Source organism: Oncorhynchus clarkii, chromosome 5, assembly GCF_045791955.1.
Source record: "Oncorhynchus clarkii lewisi isolate Uvic-CL-2024 chromosome 5, UVic_Ocla_1.0, whole genome shotgun sequence".
Lineage (NCBI taxonomy): Eukaryota > Metazoa > Chordata > Actinopteri > Salmoniformes > Salmonidae > Oncorhynchus > Oncorhynchus clarkii.
Window position 1 is genome coordinate 70,312,504 of NC_092151.1, and position 13,353 is coordinate 70,325,856.

The 13,353-nt window shown below is 42.6% G+C and overlaps 1 non-coding gene across 1 annotated transcript; it reads right to left on the bottom strand.

Annotated features, from left to right (window-relative positions):
• Positions 1-6,789: 6,789 nt before the first annotated feature.
• Positions 6,790-6,905, bottom strand: LOC139410302 (U5 spliceosomal RNA). The gene has a single exon (XR_011634465.1). It is a non-coding gene; the product is annotated as a U5 spliceosomal RNA (small nuclear RNA).
• Positions 6,906-13,353: the final 6,448 nt, after the last annotated feature.

Genomic DNA, 13,353 nt, shown 5'->3' on the forward strand with positions numbered 1-13,353 from the left:
CCGTTTTGTCACCAAAGCCCCATAGACTACCCACCACTGCGACCTGTATGCTCTCGTTGGCTGGCCCTCGCTTCATATTCATCGCCAGACCCACTGGCTCCAGGTCATCTATAAGTCTTTCCTAGGTAAAGCCCCGCCTTATCATAGATCACTGGTCACCATAGCAGCACCCACCCGTAGCACGCACTCCAGCAGGTCACCCCCAAAGACTATTCCTCCTTTGGATACCTTTCCTTTCAGTTCTCTGCTGCCAATGACTGGAACGAACTGCAAAAATCACTGAAGCTGGAGACTCATATCTCCCTCACTAACTTTAAACATCAGCTGTCGGAGCATTGCACCTGTACATAGCCCATCCAACTACCTAATCCCCATATTGTTTTTGTTTTTTTGCACCCCAGTATCTCTACTTGCACATTCATCTTCTGCACATCTATCACTCCAGTGTTTAATTGCTATATTGTAATTACTTCGCCTATTTATTACCTTACCTCCCTAATCTTACCTCATTTGCACACACTGTATTTCCATTTTTTTTCTTCTATCGTGTTATTGACTGTACGTTTGTTTATTCCATGTGTAACTCTGTGTTGTTTGTGTCGCACTGCTTTGCTTAATCTTGGCCAGGTCGCAGTTGTAAATGAGAACTTGTTCTCAACTGGCCTACCTGGTTAAATAAAGGTGAAATAAAAGTACAAAACATAAAAGACAGAGAAAGACAATAGTTGAACAGTTTTGAACAAATGAATTTCTTTCAAAATTAAGGACAAGCGAGAGGGAGAGCTATATTTGGTTGTATTTTTTTTTAAAACTTTCACTTAGTTAGCGAATGCAGCTAGCTAGTTTAGCGTACTCAAACATGGCATCATGGGATGTTATGTTAGCTATCCAACACTGGAAGTTTTCCAAGTCAAGGTAAGCTTTTGGTTTATTCATTTATTGCAACCGGAGCCCGCCTGTGTAACTGCTAAACTGCTTTCTGACTGTACTCTGTACTGCATGATTGTAGCGGGTTTACTAAGGCCTTAGTTCTAGTAGCTATGTTGACTATGACATGACAATGTAGGCTGTGTGTAGAGATTTTTGGTCATGATATGAAGGTTTGGCTTGGAAAGTATTTTTCACATGGTAATAGACAGCTGATGGGTTGTGCACTGAACTCCACAAGCGAGGGGGAAAAGGTGAGAGGAGGAGAGTGCGTAGATAGTTGCGAGAAGGAATTATACAGTATAAACAATGAGCAAAGTGATCATGCTGTTTTTTGTGGCTGCTATGAAAGTGAACTGTGTTTGCGTGTGATCAGGGGTTTATTAATTCTGCCAATTATTTTAAAATGTTTCTTAAAGAGAACAAACCGGGTTAAACATACCTGAATGTGTCCAATAGAAACTCTTGTTTGCAACTGTTGGACTAATGATTGCACCCTAGATCAGCTAGATGCAGGCAAGAGTGTGCAATTATGCTATTGAATGTGTCACTGTCTGTCACCTTGACTACGGACAATTCTCTCGACCTGTGCACCTACGTTGTAAACTTTAATTCACAGGCTAGGTTGTAGCAATCTCATTTTGGGGAATATTCAGAGACGGAAACCTTCCGTGGGAATATACGGGAATTAAAGAAAATAGATGAACATTTATATATTAATACCATTTAAATGTAAAGTTTTTGCATTGGATATATTTACCATATCATATGGAGACAGAAACATAAACCTTTTACCTTGTCATAAGTATACATAATTGTGAATTATTAAATCCTTCCAATAGAAATAAAAGAAACAATTTAGTTACAAAATTAACTTTAATTACATTAGTTGACTTCACATGGGATGATTTCACTGAACATTCAATATTTCCTTTATTTTGTTGATCTCCAATGATCCACCGCATCTCCCAAAAACGATAGTCTGGAAACTAAAACTTTGGTTGTCTTCCGCTCAGGCTTCCATGTCTTCTCCCTGGATCTCCTCAATGTCCACCTCTTGAACATCAGACTCGGAGGCTTCACCTTCACTGTCACTTTCCAACCTTGTTGAGGATGGCTTGTTGTCAAGCTCAAAAATCCTCAAATTTGGCTGGATGGCCACCAATTTTTCAACCCTTGTATTGGCCAGCCTGTTGCGTGCTTTGGTGTGTGGTTTTTCCCAAACAAGGACCAGTTGCGCTCTGAGATGGCTGATGTTGGTGTGGATTTGGAGGATGATGGAGGCAACCGGGGAAAGAGCCTCCGATCCACAAAGTCCCTTCCACCAGGTGGCTGATGAGATATGTTGGCACGACTGACATATTGCATCCCCATCCCAAAGCCCTTGCTTGGAAGTGTACTTTGCCAGACTGCCAAGAACCTTGCCCTCATCCAGGCTGAGGTGGCGAGGCACGGTAGTGATGACACCATAGGCCTTGTTGATCTCTGCACCAGTCCGGATACTCTTGCCAGCATACTTGGGGTCCAACATGTATGCTGCAGCGTGTATGGGCTTCAGGCAGAAGTCTTCACGCTTCTTGATGTATTTCAGAATGGCAGTTTCCTCTGCTTGGAGCCACAGTGAAGTGGGCAGGGCAGTACGGCTTCCTTATCTTACATCTGCAAGCAGAGTCTGAACATCAGACAGGATGGTATTGTCTCCCCCAATCCGTGCAATGGCTACTGCTATATGTTTCAGGAGTTTCAGACTGCTCACCACTCTCTCCCAAAATACATCATCCAGGAGGATCCTCTTGATGGGGCTGTCCATATCGGCAGACTGTGATATGGCCATTTCTTGGAGAGACTCCTTCCCCTCCAGGAGACTGTCAAACATGACAACACCACCCCAACGGGTGTTGCTGGGCAGCCTCAATGTGGTGATCTTATTCTTCTCACTTTGCTTGGGGAGGTAGATTGCTGCTATAACTTGATGACCCTTCACATACCTAACCATTTCCTTGGCTCTCTTGTAGAGTGTATCCATTGTTTTCAGTGCCAAGATATCCTTGAGGAGCAGATTCAATGCATGAGCAGCACAGCCAATGGGTGTGATGTGAGGGTAGGACTCCTCCACTTTAGACCAAGCAGCCTTCATGTTTGCAGCATTGTCTATTACCAGTGCAAATACCTTCTGTGGTCCAAGGTTATTGATGACTGCCTTCAGCTCATCTGCAATGTAGAGACCTGTGTGTCTGTTTTCCTTGTGTCTGTGCTCTTGTAGAATACCGGTTGAGGGGTGGAGATGATGTAGTTAATTATTCCTTGCCCACGAACATTCAACCACCCATCAGAGATGATTGCAATGCAGTCTGCTTTCGCTATGATTTGCTTGACCTTCACTTGAACTCTGTTGAACTCTGCATCCAGAAAATGAGTAGATAAAGCATGTCTGGTTGGAGGGGTGTATGCTGGGCGAAGAACATTCAGAAATCTCTTCCAATACACATTGCCTGTGAGCATCAGAGGGGAACCAGTTGCATACACAGCTTGAGCAAGACATTCTAAATTTCTCTGAGGACGTTCCCCCATTGAGTAAAAAAATAACTTCTGATTCCAGGAGGACCATGAGCTGTTGCTATCGATAAGGTGTCTGATTCATCATTTCACCTCGAATAGAAGTAGAGGGACTTTTGTCAGAAGTTGCTTGTTGTGAGCGCTGAGGGAACTTTATGCACTTGGCCAGATGAGTCTGCATCTTTGTTGCATTCTTCACATATGATTTGGCACAATATTTGCAAATGTACACAGCTTTTCCTTCTACATTAGCTGCAGTGAAATGTCTCCACACATCAGATAGTGCCCGTGGCATTTTCCTGTAAAGATTGTAAAAATAAAAATACAATTCCATGTACAGATAAATAGTTAAGCTATTAGATTAAACAACTCCTTTTGTAAGATAAATGTTTTAAAATTAAACATGAATGGAAACAGGTGAATTAACACTCCTCAGTTAGCAGGCTCAAGCAAGCTGAAACTAACTAGCAGAACTTGTTAACAAGTTAGAAATTATTTAAACACACTTTGCTGTAGGCTACTATTTACTAGTAAACAAAAAATCATATATGTCATATAAAATATATTCACCCCACCCGGTATTGTAATGAAAACTTACCAGAAAGCATGTAGTCCTTGGCTCAGACAGTGTAGTAGTGTGGGCTCAATAGCATCTCATTAGTGTGCAAGATCTTGAGAATCAGCTGTACATGTCATGGAAGAATGCTCTGTGCATGCAGAGGGTTGCAATTCCATTGAATTGGGGATAGTTTAACCAAAATATGCCACAAAACCTAGAATTGCCTTGTGTATCCCACAAAAAGGTGACATTTTTAGCTAACTTTTTTTGATGAATTTAAAGCAAAAATCCCCAAATTCCCGGGCCTAACTTCCCATAGAAAATTTCTGTGAAAATACCGGAAAGTTTTCAGATCCTTTAAAACCCTAGGTACAGGGAACATTTGAGTATCATGTATTGACCTAAACCTATCAATGTTACATTGAGCTGGGTGAATGGAATATGAAGGTCAGTCATCCAATATGGTGTAATAGAAATAAGGCCATGCTCATTAAAAAAATCATCCTTTCTCATCTTAAATGGCACCGACCGCCACTGATTTCAATTCATGCAATAAACAAATGTGAGATGACATACTCTTGTGCAATCAAAACATGGGGGTTACATTTTCACTCTGTACTTTATTTTAACTCTGTATGTCTTTTTGGACCAATATAAATTATTCCCCCTTAAATCACCATTTGATCTCATCCATTTAGTTTCAACTGCCCATATAATAAAAATCTAAAACATGAAAGAGACAATTTACATGAATTGTAAATTAGTCAAATCTTAAGTGACCAAATCCATTTCTGAGTAATCAATTTTAAAAAATACCAAGAGATTATACATTTGGTATTGGTTTTATTTAGAAAATCATTTGTTTTCAATAACCAAAGGTGTATTTTAATGTTTATTTTGGGAGATATTTATTTATTGATAAGATTTTCTTTTTTTATTTCTGTCACACACGATATATGCTTCAAACCCTTGGAATGAAGACCGCTAAATTTAGGAATGCATTCTAGAACAATTTGTCAATGAGCGCCATAAAGTTGAGTCCTGGGTAACTACATACATGGAGTGTGTCTGAAGTAGGCATGTCAACAGACCTGGGAGGATCAACAGAAGTGGGGGTATTGAAAGTTAAATCAGCCACTTGGGCAGATTTGTTGCCACTCAAGACTGTTTTGCATGGCTGATTGGGCTGCATGATGAGTCGATTGCTGAATACTGTAGTATTTTAGCTAAGCCTAACCTTAACACTTTTTCTAACCTCAACTTCCTCCTAACCGGCCACGTTAATTATCCTGACCTGCTATGCATTTTTGCTCACACAAACCCTTAACCTCATTTTCTTAACCTGCTGTGCATTTTAGCTAAATCGAATGCCCGAGCTGACAAGGTAAAACATCTGTTGTTCTGTCCCTGAACAAGGCACTGTTCCCTGGTAGGATGTCATTGTAAATAAGAATTTGTTCTTAACTGACTTGCCTAGTTAAATAAAGGTCAATTTAAAAAGAATCATAGAATGTAAATAGGATCTCTATGATCGCCATCTAGTGGCGACGTCACAACATCAATGTAGATTATTGCATCAAATTATGAATTGATAAGGAATGCTCATGTTTCTTGAATTGCTTGATTGTACAGTTCATTATTTCAGCTTTCTAGCAGTATTCAGCCCAGTTTTGCAGTTTTCAGCAGGGATGGAAAGAGTACCGAAATATTCTACTCAATTAGAAGTACTATTATTTTAGTGATATTTTACTCAAGTAGAAGTAAAATTACTGGTGTAAAGATAATAATAATAAATAAATAAACTACTTATAAAAGTAAAAAGTAGCTCATTTTAAAAAGTACTGTAAAAAAAACAGTTGATGTTGATAATTAGCTAATTTAGCTGAAAATTGTTACACATGATACTTTCCATGCATTAAATTGAAAAAGGAAGAGTAAATTCATGTACAGTAAACTAAGAACATTTATTTTATCTGTGTGTTATTTTATTTTTTCTGTATGTTGAAAAAAATTGTCAAATATACTGTTAACATTTTAAAATAAATTCTGCATTCAAGTAATTAATATGTATTTATAAATCTATACAAAAGAAAATGCGCCTTTGTTACTTATTCCTTGTCCATGGGACTGGCTGACATTCACTCAATCACCCATTCACACTCTTTCCCTAACTCACTCCCTCTTTCACTCACTCCACCAGTGGTGGAAAGAGTACTGAAATATCCTACTCATGTAGAAGTACTGTTACTTTAATGACATTTCACTTAAGTAAAGTAAAATCACAAGTACTCGGAAAAGCTACTCAATTACAGTAACGAGAATAGTTGTAATTACACCTCAGTTAAGTTTTCAGTATAGAAAGCTTTTCTTGCTGTTTTACTGGTCTCCTGGTGATACATTGGAGCAAATATGGACTCGACATCCATCCAACGGTCTTCATGGGTAGAGTGTTAACTTGATGAGCAGGTAAGTGTCATTATACAGCAGATGGAGAAGACCTAAGCGACAAAAGCGGTTGCGCAAAAATATGTAGAGCTGTAGAAAACTTGCTTTACAACTGCAACATTTTCTCTAAGAAATTAACTTTAAAACGTACATAGGGGGGGACAACCATGAGCTGTGACGTCAGATGGAAGCTCACAAATGCAAGAGAGTATGTGGATACAGCACACACACAAAACACTAAATATCAGAGGATAACCACAAAGACAGGGGCTGTGAACAGTTTATTAATAACAATTATTGGAAGCCCAGCCGTGAGGCCAGGCATCAAAAAATTAGTTGATACTCATAATGTTCCTCTCCACGGAAATCTTTAGTAAAAGGCGAAAGATTTATGCGATCTGAAGAGAAACCAGAGTGTACTACTGACTGTAATGACACTGTTCCGACCGAGTTCTCGGCCTTACTATTCACAATCGTGGTTTAATGGAAAACAAAAAAAATCTCAAAATCGCCGATACAACACACACAGATATTACAGTTCCCCAATACAAATGAAGAGTTAAGTGTTATAAGTGTCAATGCTTGGTAAGTTCATTCATTCTTTACACAAACGAAATGCACGCTGGGCATTATAAAATCACTCCCTGGTTTGCCCCGTTCAGTCCTAAAAAAAAATAGTATAATCTGCAACGCCAGCGTAATTTCAGCAAACATTTTTGTCCTAAAAGTTTAGCTACCATCAAAAGTCTACTTTCAAAGTTAGAAACAATTTGCCACCCGAACGAAATACTATAACACTTCTACATCGAGCATGCGCCGTTGAGACCTGCAAGCAACTTGTTCACAAACCAGGCGTGAGAAGCAAGGAGGAGCGGCGGAAAAAAATATTAAAATCAGAACATTTAACTGGTGGGTTTTACAATTGCGTGTAACCGCTGTCTGCAACAATGTGTCAATTTAGAAGTCCAACAGTAACTCAACGAAGAAAACGTTTTTTTTTTGTTAAATAGTCTAGCAACCTGTTAAAACAGTTGTTTGATTTATGGATTACCCTACTACCCTGAAAAACACAGCAAAGCATTGGATATCGCTTAATTAGCTCACTAGCCCAATAGGCCTAAAGAAGAGTCTACCCAAATCACTTAAACACAATTATTTTCAAAGGCAATACCTTATGCTGAATGGCTTCTTATTCTGGCCAAATAGGTACAGGCCTTGTGATGGATGATGTGCCTGCCTATGATCTATTTTCTTCAATTTCTACTTAAAATCAAATTGTTTTCTAGGAACATGGATTTCTATATCTAATATTGCTAAAGCATGTTAACATGGTGCATTTTTGGGGCAAACTAAATTAAAGTTATACTATATTCTTCATGAATGGAACACTAGCTGTGATGGTTACATTAACAGCTTTGATTGATTTTATAAAGTGCACTTCTGCTTTGTCCTTTAGATGGCATCATCCCATTCACAATAACCTGGCATTCTACAGTCGCTGTTATTGTATTTTACTCCACACACTCTAGAGTAACTCTTTACCCATAACAGTCGGCCTCCTCTCCTATCTCTCTCACCCACTCCCGCTCTAGCTATCCCTCTCCCATCTCTCTCTCTCTCTCTCTCTCTCTCTCTCTCCCTCTCTCCCTCTCTCACTCTCTCTCCTGAATCAGCAGTTCTCCAGCTCCATGCAGCAGCCTGCAGAGAAACAGAGTACTGGACTTAATTATACTCCCACATCCACAACTAGCCCTTGCCTTTCTCTATCACTTTCTCCCTCTCTCTCTCTCCATTCCCTCTCTGTCCCACAACCAGCCGCTTGCCTTTCTCGATCACCCTCTCTATTTCCTTCTCTCTCCCCTACAACCAGCCCTCTGATTCTATCTCTCTCCCTCTCTCACACACACACCAGACAGACTGACAGGCATGCACACACACACCAGACAGACGGACAGGCATGCACACACACACCAGACAGACTGACAGGAATGCACACTCACCAGACAGACTGATAGGCATGCACACACACACCAGACAGACTGACAGGCATGCACACACACCAGACAGACTGACAGGCATGCACACACACCAGACAGACTGACAGGCATGCACACACACACCAGACAGACTGACAGGCATGCACACACACACCAGACAGACTGACAGGCATGCACACACATACCAGACAGACTGACAGGCATGCACACACATACCAGATAGACTGACATGCAGGCACACACAAACTAGACAGACTGGCAGGCTGGCAGGCAGGCAGACAGACTGTCTGTCTGTCATCCAGGTGTTTATTGGTCATCTATCAGCAGGTAGCCTCCATAAATCCTCTAACATAGTTTCATCTCATCTGAACATGGGTTAATACACAATCTGGAGCAAGCCATGCACACATACCTGTTTGAGACAATGCACAGTGTTGAGGTAAGGGTTTTCCGTGAGGCTGCCCCCGTCTAGTCTGACAGTGAATTATTAAACACGTCTTTGCAGCTTACGCATTTATACAGCCCACCTGGGTCCAGTGACACAACAAATGCCAACATGTGTGTGTACGTGCGTGCATGCGTCTGTGTGTGTGTTTGCCCTCACTGCATGTGATATCAGTTAGTTTCCACCTGTATAACCTTTTTTAAATCGGTATTGCTGGAGTACACTATGTTAAAGACACTATAGCGGAGAGGAGAGTGTGAAGGTGCGCTTGTGTGTGTGTGTGTGTGTGCGTGCGTGCGTGCGTGCGTGTGTGTGTGTGTGTGTACACTGAACTCTCCCTGCAGGGTTACCCAGTGGAATTCTATGAGTGAATCTGAGAGGGATCTTTGGTTTGGACTTGCATTGGGTTCCGTGTGTTTTTTTTCTTCTCCTCTGCTGTTGAACTTTTGAGTGTGTGTAATGTGCACCTGAATGGAAAACTTAGCAAGACTGATAATTGCTGTGTGTGCCTATGTCTTTGTGCGTGTTTGTCGTGGTTGTCTGTGTGTGTGCGTGTGACACTGATCCTGATGTCCTCTCATTGACACAGCCAGTCTGCCTCTCACCAGGACACCACCAGCCCTGCTGACAGACAGACAACATGCTGACAGACAACACATTAAATGCTAACAGGACATGGCAGACACACCACAGACTGGGAACCAAAGAGAGAGAGCGTGACTCACTGATCCTTGCTAAGTGACCTTAAGACAGAGACTGACCCGCAGAGACTCAGAGAGGCTCTGACACTGACCTCAGACCAGCCAGAGGTGACAGGAATGATACCACACAGCAAAGACACAACCCTATGTCAGAGAGAGGAGGATGTGGAGGAAGATGAGGAGGAAGAGGTGTGTCCTGTGTGTTTCATTGAGTTTGACAGTTGTCTCCACCCGCCTTCCACATTACCCTACGGTCACACCTTCTGTTGGCCTTCACTGCTGCTCCCTAGCCTGGCAATGTCAGGACGGACACACTGCCCTCTCTGCCGACAACCAGCCTGGGACACACACAGTCATGGCAGGAACATATATGCACACTGCCCATACAAACATACACCTCTCCAACAGGAACACACACATGTCCCCTAGGAATCCACACACACCAGGCGGCACAAACAGCCATCTCTTAGAAGCTCAAACCCTCCCTTAAACACACACCTGCACTCACACACCACAGAGACCTCTTGATGCCTCCCACACATGCACCAGACAGGCCCCAGTCGCTCAGACACACACAACAGAGGAATGTGGTTAGCCATTGCCCAGCGTTGCTGCTCTCCTCCTATACTGTAAGTGTCAGTGTAGTAACAGAGGGCTAGCTAGAGGGGTGCTTTGCTCTGTTGCCAGCCTCTACCTAATGAGTCATCATATCCTTTAGACTGTAGACACTTTCTGTGTCTACTTTCTCTCAACCTGCTATTGGCTGTGGCTTCTCCAGTGGGCTGGGTCCATTTCCTCTATTGTCCCCAGTGCCAGTAACAGACTGCAGTACTCAGGGGGAGATAAAACATAGTCTCACCCGTCTCCACACCCATTTCTTATTTTTCTTCTTCTCTCTCAACTCTTTCCTTTCCCATTTTCCCTCATCTCACCCTCCTCCTCTCCTCAGGCCCTAGCCCCCTCTAGGGTAGCGAGTTCTAGCCAGGGAAGAGGTTGTGAATGTGGGGGTAGGACTCTCTGTATGCTGCTGTAAAGCCTCCATTCAATCAAAGCCTTAGGCTGGAGTAGGGAGGGAGGCCAAGTGAGAGGGCACGATGTTGGGTCTGAGTCAGACAGCGAGTGGCCTTTCTGTCAGGGGGATTTCACTGCTCTGCTCAGGGCAGATCTCTCTCTTTCTACAGCATGACTGACCCTCACGTCTGAACTTTCATGTGAGACATATGAGACTGTAACTCCACACACATACAAACGCACTTAGCACACACACCTAAACACCTACACACACAGAAGATATACACGCGTACTCCCTCGCACACCTGGAGCTTTACGGTATGCTTTATGCATGTCATTACTCATCTGGTTATCCATACAGAGAAACAGAACATGTATTCAGACACTGGTTCATCTGTTTGTATACAACCTCAGAGCATATGAAACAGTGGTGCCTGCCTGCCGCCCGGTGTTTGTGGGGGTTGGGCTGGTGTTATGGGAGCGCATTCTCCACCAAACTAAACAGAAACAGGGTGCACTAGATTAACATACTCTGATGAAACCGTGGAACACACACACCGCTCATCTGGGCTAGGGTGCTGGTCTACACATGTCTATACTAATGAAGTCTGTGTTTTCCCAGAACTGCCACCTATTCTTCACAGAGATGGAGGATTTAGCCAGTCAGCAGAACATTTGGGAAATGTTTCACATCAAACTACCTTTATGAGGACCAAACCGGAAAGTATATCTGAATTACAGTAAAAGGAACAATGTTATGATCATGGGTTTAATAGCTACCCTAGGTCTTCTTAAGTGGCCTGTACATTGCTCTTCAGCTCTGGTTTATATAAACCATTTCCATGCTGTCGGCTAAATAAACAGTCCATCTGTTTGGTTTGTATGCATTACATTTTCTCTGATCACAGACAATATGCTGTCTTGTAGCCTTGTATGTTTCTTCTATTGCAGTGATTATGTATAGTGTGTAGAGGTATAGTGCAGTGTTTAATGTATAGTAGTGTATAGTCTAGACACATATATTGCAGTTTATGTTTAGTGTAGTAATCCGCGTGAGTGATAGACACAGTTGCTCCTCTTCCAATTACATTAGAATGATGGAGATGAGCACATGCTCACAAAGACAAGAGTCAGAGCCTCAAAGAGAACAGGAGGGAAAGAGGAACGGAGATGTAGAGAAGAGGGATAATTACTCAGTTAGAACCAGACAAAGAGAGAAAGAGCTGTATTTCTCATTTTGAAGAGATTGAGTGAAAGGCAGAGATAGATAGAGGAGAGGGTGAGTGATGACTCTCTCCACCTCCAGTAATGCCAGCAGAGTGGACCCCTTCAGGCCTAGTGCCAGAGCCAGCATCATCCCTGTGACAGACGGCACTGCCCCCACCTTCATTAAATAGTGAAGACGTCTCACTGCCCAACTCACCCGACACCCTGACAAACACACACACACCCCGACACACACACATATACCCAGAGACACACATACACAGACACAAAAAGGAAGAGAGAGGGTTATCAGCCTGTAGTGGGTGGACTAGACGATGGAAGGAAAGCGAAGCATTACTGTAACTGTACCTTAATAGACGTTACACAATCAAATGAATCACTGGTATACGGTAAGTGTTTATAGTTAAGGGGTTAGGGTTGTGACTCTTCCACTGCAGTCTTTTAGATACTGTTATGTGAGAGGGGGGAGGGGGGGGGGTTGTTAACTGTAACTGTATATGCCCTTGCTGTTAATACTGTCCATTAGCATTAAAGCCCCGTCATAATAATAAAAATATCTCTACCATGCCAGAGGGTGGTGTCCTATTACTGCTGGATACTAGGTGTGTGTGTGCAGCCAGGTTGCTCAAGATCCACTGCAAAATTTGACATCCATCCAGGTAAGCAGGACATCGGGAGATGACTTCGAAACCAGCCGCGAGGGCCAACAGTGGACGTTATTACCATCACGTAGGCTTGAGTTGTGGACGGGGTGGTGGTTGGGCATAAGCTGCGAGCTCTGGCTCTGAGGGTCGCATTTTCAATAGCAGATCTAGGCACTCTTTCATTGTTTTTTTTTTTTTACCTTAACCCTTACCTTAACTAGGGCTATTGCAGTGACAGTATTATCGCCACACCGGCGGTCACTAGTGATGAAGGCAGTCAAATTCCACATGACCATTTAGTTACGGTAATTAGGCTTCTCCAAGCTCTGTTGCTGCTGCTGGTCATTAGTAGCCTACTAAACTTTCTAACTGCCTGGTACTCCGTACTCTATTGTCGCTCTAATCACTCGGCCATCAATGTAAATATATTCAAATATCTAATTAAACACTTCATGAGAGCCCCTAAGCTCATGTTGTGCAACATTGGTACCGTAGCGCCAAGTCTAGGTCCAAGAAGCTTCTAAACAGCTTCTACCCCCAAGCCATAAGACTCATGAACATCTAGCCAAATGGCTACCCAGACTATTTGCAGTGTCACCCCTCACCCCCTCTTTACACCACTGCTACTCTCTGTTGTCATCTATGCAGTCACTTAAATAACTCTACCTACACCGATCCTCGACTTCGGTGATGTCATCTATAAAATAGCCTCCAACACTCTACTCAACAAACTGGATGCAGTCTATCACAGTGCCATCCGTTTTGTCACCAAAGCCCCATACACTACCCACCATTGTGACCTGTACGCTCTCGTTGGTTGGCCCTCGCTTCATACTCGTCG